This window comes from Capra hircus, unplaced genomic scaffold (genome assembly GCF_001704415.2).
Source record: "Capra hircus breed San Clemente unplaced genomic scaffold, ASM170441v1, whole genome shotgun sequence".
NCBI classification, from domain to species: Eukaryota; Metazoa; Chordata; class Mammalia; order Artiodactyla; family Bovidae; genus Capra; species Capra hircus.
The window spans coordinates 411,960-422,495 of NW_017189618.1; the positions used below are offsets into that span (position 1 = coordinate 411,960).

Sequence of the window (10,536 nt, forward strand, 5' to 3'; positions counted from 1 at the left end):
GATAAGGATGTTTATAACTACCCTAGAGTTTTGGAGATAATCAAATAACACATTTTTCAGTACTTAACTAATATGTAGTATGTTTATAGTTAGGTGACAGTTTATATAAAGAAAGGACTGGGACTGTGGCCACTCCCTTCAAGAATAAAAAGTATTTAAAATATGGAACCACAATATATGTTATGTGAAGAAGAACAAGAGCCAGAACCACAGAAAAGTGTGGGAGTAAGCAAACAAGTAGGTGATGAAGATGCTGAACTGATCTTGGTTGGAATGGAACATGTAAATGAAGATGCTGATGTGATCTTTGTTGGGATGACCTCCAATTCAAAACCAGTTGTTTCAAACATACTGAACAGAGTTACCCCAGGTTCATGCTCTAGGAGAAAAAGGTATGGTCACTTCAGGAAAGACAGTGCTCACAAATTACAGCCTGTTAGTCATGTGAGTCCTACATCAGAAGCAAGGACTCTCTTGCCAGTTTCTGACTGAATCAAGATCAACAGCTGGTCCTGTTATTATTGAGCCTTTGTCTAAAGCTGAATATAAAAATATTTCTTCACAAATAGTGCCTAATGGCTTTTCAGAGTTATTTTCTCCTTTCATTACCTTTACAAGTTCATGGCAGCATCCAGTAGAAACAGCAGTTTCTGCAGGAAATATGAATAAAAGTCCTCGTGTATCAAAGTGACTTTCCAATTCTTCAACAAATAGCACAAATTGCAAAAGGCCTAAGCTCAGTGATGGAATTATAGGGAACATTTTTTAGCTTTGTCCCCTTCAGGTATTTTTCATACAGTGACTACTCAGCAAAGCACACCAGACAGTGCTCACACCTCATTAAGCCATGTTCAGAAGGGAGAAACTTGTCTAACAGCTTTTTCAAAGGACAATATTCATGGCAAGCCTGTACATCCTTTGGGGAAAATGGTCTGACAAAAAAATTACTTTCCATGTTTAGCAAGTCAAAACGAGATTGTTGATCCCACAGAAGGAAATCTGATTGTGTTACTTCGTGACTTCTACTATGGAGAGCATATAGGAGATGGGCAGCCAAAACCGAAGACCCACACAGCCTTTAAATGCCTCAGCTGCTTGAAAGTTCTAAAAAATGTCAAGTTTATGAATCACATGAAGCACCATTTGGAACTTGAGAGGCAGAGAGGTGACAGCTGGAAAAACCGCACCACCTGCCAGCACTGCCTCCGCCAGTTTCCTACTCCCTTCCAGCTGCAGTGTCACATTGAAAGTGTCCACACTCCCCAGGGGCCCTCCGCAGTCTGTCAAATCTGTGAGTTGTCCTTTGAGACAGATCAGGTTCTCTTAGAGCACATGAAAAACAATCATAAGCCTGGTGAAATGCCCTGTGTATGCCAGGTTTGCAGTTACAGATCATCATTTTCTGCAGATGTGGATGCACATTTCAGAGCATACCATGGTAACACTAAGAATTTACTTTGCCCGTTTTGTCTCAAAATTTTAAAACTGCAACAGCATACAGAGGTCATCATAGGGGGCACTGAGAAAAGAGTTTTCACCAGTGTTCCAAATGTCAGCTACAGTTTTTAACTTTCAAAGAGAAAAAGGAGCACAAGACCCAATGTCATCAAATGTTTAAGAAGCCTAAGCAGCTAGAAGGATTGTCTCTTGAAACAAAAGTTGTTATTCAGGTATCACTGGAACCCCTTCAAGCAGGATTGGTGGAAATAGCATCCATTACTGTGAACACATCTGATTTTGAATCATCACCCCCCAAATCTAAAAGTAGGAGGTCAAAAACAGAAAAAAAAAAAAAAACACAAAGTTAATTCTGCTTTCAGTAAGTCTGAAGCAAGTATTTCAGTCAAAGTTAAAAACCCCATTAAAAACAAAAAGATCAAATTATAGCATTATTCAATAATATCAAATATAGGGAAACCGATGGGTAATTTATGTGATTTTGTTTTAAATACGGGAAGTACAATTTTGTTTGATCTGCATATTGTGATGTTATTTTAAAATCTATTATCTGTTTTTCATATAATTGTCTTAACATGTAAAAAGAATGTGTGCATGTGTGTGTGAGAGAGAGAGAATGAGAGAAGTGGAGAAAGGAAAAGTAACAACCTATTTTGGTATTTGATGTTACTTGTAAGCTTGAAAGCTCTACTATACATATAATCTGTAGAGTGTTTTAGCAACGTAATTTTCAACTGTTTTCATGCCTAGAAAGTCTCAGTACTAACGATATAGCCAGATTGGAATAGCTTTGTTATGGTATGGTCCCGTGAGCTGCTGAACTCTCAGAAGTGCTTCTATTGAGCTAATCTAAGATAGCCTGGCTCCAAAAGCCTGGTGTGAATTTAACTGAGAAGCTGTGATGTGAGTTTGAAACAGAAATGAGATTTTTTTTTAATTGTTATTTTTACTTTTTTTACTTTTCAATACTGTATTGGTTTTGCCATACATTGACATGAATCTACCATGGGTGTACATGTATTCCCAAACATGAACCCCCCTCCCACCTCCCTCCCCATAACATCTCTCTGGGTCATCCCCGTGCACCAGCCCCAAGCATAGACTGGCTATTCGATTCTTACATGATAGTATACATGTTTCAATGCCATTCTCCCAAATCATCCCTCCCTCTCTCTCTCCCTCTGAGTCCAAAAGTCCACTATACACATCTGCAGACATGGGATTTAGTCATTGGTTCTTGTCCTAGTTGAGCAAGAGGCATACATTCACTCCAGGAATGGAGCCAAGACAGTAGGAACACTGTCTCAGAGTGTCTTTACCTAGCCCAGGGACATCTCAAGGAAGCCAACCGTTAAAATGCCTGTTTTTGGTGAGGGACCCCTGCAAGCATCAAGCAGGCCCTGTGTATCATTGCCTACAGTTGGAGAAGCAGAGATAGTTAATAGAATGAGGCCTGGTGTCCGTGGACCTCCTGTTTACTGGTCAAAAGGGGAATTTGATTCATTTTGTCACCTTTCCCATTTGGCTGGCCTTTAGATAAAGTGAAGTAGCCATATCTGTCTCAGTCACAGTAGCAAATCAAGTTAAGTTTCCCAAGGGAAAAAGCCTTGATGTCCAGGTTTGATTTGCACTGGACCCATAGTTTTAACTGAAAAACAAACAAACAAACAAAAAACCACAGGGAATCTGTTCAGCTTATGAATTGGACTACATTTAGTTCTCTTACCCTTAAGCCACAATGGAATTGTCTGAGAATTGTAAATGTAGTGGACAAAAATGATTCAGGATGATTAAGAGCTTTATAGAAGTTTTCCTTACCTTTTACAGTTACATGTATCTTACTCTAGTTAAACATGTGAAGATTTCAGTTTTGTATCTTATCTTACCTTGGACATGAATGCATTACAGTTAACAGTTAATTATTTGGGTGTGTAATTTCCCATTTTATCAAACTAATACTGAGTTTCGGTATTACTTGATACAGTCTGATGTGCAGGAATTGTCTCATTTATTTCAGTAATTATCAGGTAATAGAGTTATTACCGTTCCTCTAATTTTTCCAACTTTCTAGTCTGTGATTATATTTGTGGACACATTTTTTCTTGTGGTCTCCAAGCGTTCTTTCACAGATCTGTGGGGCCCCTCTAAGTATCGGTTCCTGAACATCAGCACACTTGGCTGCCTCTGTGGGTTCCTGGAGTTGACTCTCCTTCAGTTCAGTTCAGTCACTCAGTTGTGTCCCACTCTTTGCAACCCCATTAAACGCACCATGCCAGGCCTCCCTGTCTATTACCAACTGCCACATTTCACTCAGACTCACATCCATCCAGTCAGTGATGCCATCCAGCCATCTCATACTCTGTCGTCCCCTAATCCTCCTGCCCCCAATCCCTCCCAGCATCAGAGTCTTCCAATGAGTCAACTCTTTGCATGAGGTGGCTAAAGAACTGGAGTTTCAGCTTTAGCATCATTCCTTCCAAAGAAATCCCAGGACTGTTCTCCTTCAGAATGGACTCTCTACAGTCTTCTCCAACACCATAGTGTTGGTTATTATGAGTGAAATGACAAAGAACATATAAGACACACAAGAGACAGACAGGACACCACTCTGGCCAGAGAAACAGAACTGGGCAAACTAATTGCCGTTTATTACTATAAAGCCCTCCTTAGGCAGAATTTTAGACTGTAAGAATAAGCCTTTTTAATATAGTGCAGGTGCATACATGTTATTGTACAGCAAAGGGGAGTGAAATCTCTGTCTACTGCAGACTCTGCACAAAGCCCTCATCTCCCTCTTATCTCAAGAAGGGAATGCTCCCTCGTTTGCAAGGGACCATTAAACTCAAGGCTGTATCCAGACTGTTTGGCAGAACGCCTTGTATGCAAGGACGCTCAGCCTGAGCAGAGAGACCTGTTTGCAGGCACATCTCTGCTACCCTATTAACTCTTCATTTTTCCCTTTTTTATTTTATTTAAGCCCTCAAGACATTTGTATTGATGTTTTGTAGAGCAAGGCGTAAAGCTGTAGGTGGCCAACCTCCAGCCTCGCCAGCCCCTCTTGCTGCTGTGCCTTTCTTAGGTTGTCCTCCTCTGAAGGTCTTATCTGTCATTGGCTATCCAGCCACCTCTTAGGGGTTAGGCAGAATCTCTCTAGATGATGGGCATCTAGAACTCTTTTTATTTATATGTCTCGGTTAATCTCTTGAACGGCTCATGTTAAATGGCACAGGTGTTATACAAAACAGAAGAATTTTAATCACATTTTAACACACTTTGTGTAGATAAAACAGCCAATTGATCTCCAAGCCAGAAAACGGTGTGTTTGAAGATTAAGCACGTCGGTAGGAAGTTGTGCATCCAAATATCACTGCTGTTGCCATAACAAATGAGAGTCCTTTTGTCAGTCCGGAACAAAATCAGCTGTTTGAATTTTTTGGTGTAACGCAAAGCCTGCTACAGCTGCTGTTGCAGTTACTGATGCGACTGCGAGAATCGAAGCAATGACCGCAGCAAGCATACTTCGAGATCGGTGTAGCAAAGTCTGTACAGCGATTACTAGATGAGAAGCAGCAAAAGGATCTGACCACGGCCGAGTCAGATTTATAGGCAACCATACTTTTGTCCGAGCTTTAACAATTACTAGCGAGAAATTGGAGTTAAAGGCTTGTCTTTCAAATTCTTTCCACCAAGACATTTATACATTGAGTTAAATTACAATAGTTACTTGACATAGACCCCACTGTATCATTTCAGGTCCAATTTCCACATAACAATGCAAAAGGATATTTTATACATGCCATTGTGGAATAAGATTTATTAACATGTAAATTAACATGGAATGAACCCGAAGAGTCACCACTGTCCAAAGTATAATTTCCTGACCAGATAGTGAGATTACCAGAAACTGCCCATAGTTTTCAAATATCTCTTTGAATATGAGGATATCCTTGCAATTGTAATTGAGGAGGGATGAGTGCAAATTGCTGCCATTTAACTGTTTCGTTACCATTGCCCATCAAAGTAGTATTTGCGTGATACCACCTAAGAGATTTATCTGACCATTTTTCTAAGAATTGCCCATGATCTGGACTCCAATCTACAATGATGGCCCCAGAATAATTCATGACCTTAAAGGGTCGATGACCTCGGCAACGTTCCCACTCCAGAGATTCTAGAGAAGGAACGAAGAGGTTAACAGGACATAGCGACATGTGTTTTCCATTATGAATGTCTGTCAGTTCTGTCGAGGTGCTAAATCCCCTGGTGGAAACAAGCACTGTAAAGGTAGCAAAGTGGTAATTATTATACTTTACACCCATGTATTATAGGAATGATGAGAATGTTCCTTGGTGGACAGACAAAAGGGGTGTCCCCCTAGACATAAAGGAATACCCTCCACGGCAATGGTCAAATCACTAATGTTATATTGTTGTTTATGATGAGATAGTTGTTCTATTCCCCCGCAGGCTGGCGGGGAAAGAAGGCAGTCTCACTGGTACATACCTGCACTTCTGGCTCCCCCCAGGAAACTGCTCTTACTAAACGGGGATTAGGTATATATGCCCAATATGTGTGATTACTTGCCGATACACCGATTACCTGACATGTCACCACCGCCATCATGGCAAGCAAAAGATTGGTAGGATTCAGAGGTTGCCCCACCTTCACTAATGTCTTCTCTACTTCCTGTGTCAACCTCTTCATTTGACCCCACGTAGGAGGTGTTGCTTCCCTTGTACGGGTAGTAAGGCTTCTCTGCATAGTAAACTCTTGGAATTTTTGAACAAGGGAATCAGCCGTTGTTGATTTTGGTCAATCTTGCTGGGGTCTAAAACCTGTAATTATCAACAGAATTGAAAGCATACCCTCGTCCCAAATATATTAATGATGCTGGGATCCAGCCTTTCTCTTTTTCTTTACACCAAATGGGCATATTCAAGATCTTCTTATCCTCTTCTTTCCCTTGAAAGTGCAACTCTGCTGCTGATAGATTTCCCTTGCTCCAAACATTCAAAAAATTTAGGGTAAGTAAGGTTTTATTTAGAATGTCTTTAGGTTTTATAAATCTCCCTTGTTCTCCCTTTTTTTAGTTTTCAAGATAATCATGTAATGTACGATTAGCTCTTTTAATAATAGCTTGCCCTTGACTATTATAAAGAATACCAAAAGTATGAGTTATATGGTATTGAGATAAAAATTGAGCTAATTTTGCGGATTGGTAAGCAGGTGCATTATCAGTTTTTAATTTAATTGGTAATCCCATAACTGCAAAACAAGATAACAAATGAGTAATAACAGCGTCAGCCTTTTTAGAATATAATGCAGTGTCCCACACAATTTTGTTGTCCGAAGGAAGAAATGTAAATTACATTTATTTGCCATATCTGATTTGCTTGTTGTCCTCTCATGTTGACACCTGGTGAGGTAAATGGCAAAGCAAAGGGTGCACATATGGAACAAGAACAAACAATATTTTGAGCTTGTTTTTGAGAAATAGTGTGAAATTTTTTTAATGCTTTAGAGTTGGTATGTTGTAAGAGATGTTTTTGCTTTGCTGCTTTTATAGGATTAAGTAAGGCATCAATTGTAGCATTTTCGAATGATAAGGGTCCAGGAAGGGCGGAATGTGCACGGATGTGAGTAAAGAAAATTAACTCCAAAAGTTGCAAGAGTAATTGTTGTACTTGGTGAAACAATTTATCAATAGCTGTTTTAAGAGTCAGTGGAAGGGAGACATGAGAAAGCTGTAGGCAAGAGAGAACAGCATATCGAGAATCTGAAACAATGTTAATAGGAAGTTGGGGAAAATCTTGTAAAACGAAATAGATAGCCCAAAATTCAGTGGGCTGTACAGAAGAAAATGAGTGGGGGAGAACCTTGGAATTTTGGGGGGTCCAATATCCAGCAGTATTTTAATTTGCATCTGTAAAAATAGTGGGTCCTTTAACTGGAACATCTGAAATTGGGGAATGAGATATCATAGTGTTAGTCTGGAGAAAATCAATCAGTTTAGATGATGAATAATGATTAGAAAACGAACCAGGATATGAAGCAAGGGAAATTTGTCAGTTTTTATTAAATTGTAAGCATCAAGATATTTGAGCAGCTGTTAACTAAGTAACAATCTGGTGTGGCTTACATCCTGATAATTGTAAAATACGATGGTTACTTTTCTGTATAAGGAAGGCTAATTTATCTATATATATAGTCAATATTTTGGAAAAACTGTTAGGTAAGAAAACCCATTTTATTAATCCTTTTTTTTCCGAGCAATTACACCAAATGGGAATAAGGGGTATGAAATATGATTAAAAAAACAGGTTGAGATGCATGTAAGTCAAAAAGCCATCATTCAGTCGTTGTTCAACAAGTTGAAGTTCCTGTAAAGCCAATGGGATTAAGGTCCGGGGGCTATCTAAAGCTGTATCTCCTTCTAAAGTAGAAAACAAATGTCGTAACTGATAAGTAGGAATCCCAAGTACCGGGCATAGCCAATTAATATCTCCCAATAATTTTTGAAAATAATTTAAGGTTTTGAGATGGTCTCTTAATTTGTGACTTTTGGGGCTTAATTTTATGTTGTTCTAATATTGTCCCTAAATATGAAATAGGAAAGTCCTTTTTAATTTTTGGGGGGGCTATTTGCAAGTTGTGTAGTCTTAAAGCCTCTTGTATTTTTAAAAAGAATTTGTCACGTTTGGCAATAAAGATCACCCATATAATGGTATAGAATATAATTAGGGTATTCTTGATGGAGAGATTGCAATGAGTGAGCTACAAATTCTTGACATAAGGTAGGACTATTTATCATTCCTTGTGGTAGGACTGTCTATTGATAATGTTTAACAGGTTGAGCATGATTAAGAACAGGAACTGTAAAAGAAAATTCATTTCTATCTTGAAATTGTAGGTGAATGTAAAAAAAAAAAAAAAAAACACAGTCTTTAAGATCTAGCACCATTAAGGACCAATTTTGAGGAATAACAGCTGGAGAGGGGAGTCCCAATTGCAATGCTCCCATAGATTTAATACATTTATTAACTTCTTGTAAATCAGTTAATATTTTTTATTTTTTAGATTTTTTTTAATAACAAAAACAGGAGAATTTTAGGGTGAGTAGAGGGCTCTATATGACCAAGTTGGAATTGTTCTTGTACTACTTGTTCTAATGCCTCGAGCTTCATTTGTGGTAATGGCCACTGTTCAACCCATTTAGGAGTATTAGTTAACCATTTTAATGGGAGTGCTCGAGGAATTTGAGCAGTGGCCACTAGTTTTCCGATGGAATGGTTACAGAAGCCCCCAAAGGAGAGAGGAGATCTCTCCCCCATATATTAATAGGTATATTTACAATATAAAAGGTAACAAACACTGATCTTCCATTATGGAATTGACATTTCAAGGGATGGGTACTCTTCCAAATATCTGCAATGGAGCCCAATCACGTCAGCATTAAAGGGCTTTTTTTCCTTTTCCCAACCTTGGGGCCATTGCTGAGAAGAAATGATTGAAACATCTGCCCCTGTAGTCCCTCAAAGTTGTTTCCTTGTATAATCAAGGGGAGAACAGGGTGAGAATCTCTGGTAAGCATTTCCCAAAATATATGTCACCCAGTACTTCCAAACCCCCTTGTTCGTTTATTAAGAAGAGCCAAAAAGGGGTGATAAGGTAGGAGAAGTATTTGGGCAATACGTTCCCCAGCTAACAATGAAAGCGTGGTAGAAGTAGAGGGCATAATTTAAAATTTCCCAACATGGTCAGAGTCTATTATCCCAGGAATTATGGTTAGACCTCTCAAAGCCGCGCTGCTACGGCCTAATATTAAGCCAAAAGTGGCTTCAGGCAGTGGTACAAATACATTTGTTTTTAATTTATAAATGCCTCCCCCTGGTGACAAAAGAACATTATCAGCTAGCAGCAAAGCAGCAGCAGCACTTCCTGAAGTAGCAGACCGTTAGTCCGATATAATCATCTGTGGTCTTTTTAACGGGGCAGATGGAATGGGAGGAGGGCCAGGAGGAGAAGTCCCCAGTATTGTTCCTGGGCCCCAAGGACTCAGGCCCACAGGATAGTTTCCCGGTATCAGGTTGCCCATTTTGTCTGTTTTAGATTTGCATTCATTAGTCCAATGAAATCCCCTCCTGCACCAATGGCAAAGTCCAGGAGGAGCCTTATTCTTTCTAGCAAGAGATCTGTCTTTATCAGCTTTTTAATTTCTGACACTCTTTTTTCATATGACCAGGTTTTCCACAATGCAAGCAGTTACCTCCCTTTGGTGGTCTCATAACCTTGGCCAAGGCCGTAGCAAAGACATTAGCCTGGTTCTCAGTTCCTCCTACTCCCGAGCAGGCTCTGATATATTCAGCTATAGAGGCACCCTGTCCCTTTAAAGGTCCCAGTATACGCTTGCATTCAGGATTTGCATTTTTAAATGCCAAAGTTTGTAATAATATCCCTGAGATTTTAATCCTTCTTTACAGCCCGTTCCACAGCTACCCTCAATCTTGCTAGAAAATCAGTATATGGCTCATTAGGGCCTTGCATTGTTTTAACAAAGGAGGGCTGGGCTTGGCCAGTAGGCACCACACGGCACCATGCTCATAAAAAGACCCGGCAAACTTGTTGTAAGTCCTGGTCAGAGTATTGAGCCTATTCTCTTAAAGCCCGATATTGGCCCTCTCCCATTAATTTGTCCTCGAGAGGACCAGGGGGATTTTGTCCCTCATTAGTCCGAGCTTGCTTCCTAGCTTCTTCCTCCCACCAGCTACAAAGTTGCAACCATTGAGAACCCTCCAAGACAGCTTGGGCAATGGATTCCCAATCTAATGGAATGATTAGTTTGCCTTTTTCCAATGATTCCAGCATAGCCAAAACAAAGGGAGATTGAGGACCGTATTGCGCTATTGCAGCTTTAAGATCTTTAAAAAATTTGTATTCCAAAGGAGCATATTTAACATTTATTACATTACCATCCTGCTGTCTCTGGATGGGAAACAATTGTGGAGGATCAATAAACCCACCAGGGGGAGCAGACAAGTCATCATCATGAAGCATAGACAAAGGAAAGGAGAACGGACA

General features: G+C 39.7%; 1 pseudogene; it reads left to right on the top strand.

Annotated features, from left to right (window-relative positions):
- Positions 1–162: 162 nt before the first annotated feature.
- On the top strand, positions 163–1,442 carry LOC108634574 (annotated as a pseudogene).
- The last annotated feature ends 9,094 nt before the right edge of the window (positions 1,443–10,536 follow it).